Source organism: Propithecus coquereli, unplaced genomic scaffold (genome assembly GCF_000956105.1).
Source record: "Propithecus coquereli isolate 6110/MARCELLA unplaced genomic scaffold, Pcoq_1.0 Scaffold114, whole genome shotgun sequence".
In the NCBI taxonomy this organism is placed as follows: domain Eukaryota; kingdom Metazoa; phylum Chordata; class Mammalia; order Primates; family Indriidae; genus Propithecus; species Propithecus coquereli.
The window spans coordinates 3,719,592-3,721,240 of NW_012135414.1; positions in this window are offsets into that span (position 1 = coordinate 3,719,592).

Below are 1,649 nucleotides of genomic sequence, written 5' to 3' on the forward strand. Positions count from 1 at the left end.
CCTGTAGTCCCAGCTACTCGGGAGGCTGAGGCAGGAGGATCGCTTGAGCCCAGGAGTGTGAGGTTGCTGTGAACTAGGCTGACGCCACGGCACTCACTCCAGCCCGGGCAAAAGAGTGAGACTCTGTCTCAAAAAAAAAAAAAAAGAAAAATTACTGGTGATTTTATTTTTAAGGTTTTACCCTAGGAGTACCACTCAACCAGGCAGGTTTTAATTGAATGTTTAACTTCAGACACATAGGTAGAATTACAAAGTATTAGTACTGAAGGTGATTTTAGAAATAATCAAATAGATCTCTTTACATCAGAAATACAAGTATGCCTTACATTCATATAATGCTTCATAGTTTTTTTTTTTCTATTTTTTCAGAGACAGGGTCTTTGCTCTGTTGCCCAGGCTGGAGTGCAGTGGCATCATCATAGCTCACCGCAGCCTAGATCTAACTCCTGGGCTCAGGTGATCTCCTGCCTCAGCCTCCTGAGTAGCTGAGACTACAGGCAGGGGTCACCATGCTGGGTTAATTTTTAAAATTTTATTTTGGTAGAGACGGGGTCTTGCTATGTTGTCCAGGCTGATCTCAAACTACTGACCTCAAGTGATCCTCCCGCCCAGCTTCCCAAAGTGCTGGGATTACAGGTGATGAGCCACCATACCTGGCCCACAGTTTTAAAAAAAGTGTATTTGTTCATGTGCATTTATTCATATCTGAGAACTATAAGCGCAGAGTAAGCTTTAAAATAATATAATCATGGCAGAACAATTAATCTTATTCTTTATAATATAACCAAAACAATAAACCAACCAAATCTAAAGTTGTTAAACACAAAAGTGTCTGTCGCAAAGTGTGTATTCATACTGATTAAGAGGCAGATTCAAATATAATAAAAAGTTTCAGATTAACCTATCGAGCATGTAAGATATTCCAGTTAATTGATTATTTGCTATTATAATGTAAAAGACAGTGCAATAATATGTTGTGGCCTTTAACAATCCAGTTGACAGACCTATTGAAAAAATAAGTAAATAATATTAGGGCAGCTAATAAAAACAATTAGACCTTTTTTTAGCTAAAATAGGTTTCAGACACACAATTTCTTTGTGGTACCTGAATTGGTATGATGAATTATAGCCTCTTTCAGTTTTATGACATGCAGATCCAAATGATATCTAGAAATGTTAGTATAAGGTCATTTCATTAACCTGAAATGTGTAAGATTTACAAATAGGAGAATGTTGTTGCACATGGTGTGAATACTTGGTCTTAACTTGTTTATGATGTTAAGGTTAGGAGGGCAAGTCAGATAAGGAATGGATAATAGATTAGCTAAAATGTAAATTGCTTATAAGTACTATAAAATTCAAAGGAAGTGTTATATACAAAGTATTAAGAAATGTAATCCTAGAAACCTGTAGACTGTTCTGGAATACTTTAAATGGATGTGGTAGAAAGTTAAGGGCTTGTCAGTATGATCTAGCCTATTTGAATTATTATTCATTTATTTTTTTGAGACAGAGTCTTGCTCTATTGCCCGGGCTAGAGTGCTGTGGTGTCAGCCTAGCTCACAGCAACCTCAAACTCCTGGGCTCAAGCGATCCTACTGCTTCAGCCTCCCAAGTAGCTGGGACTACAGGCATGCGCCACCATGCCC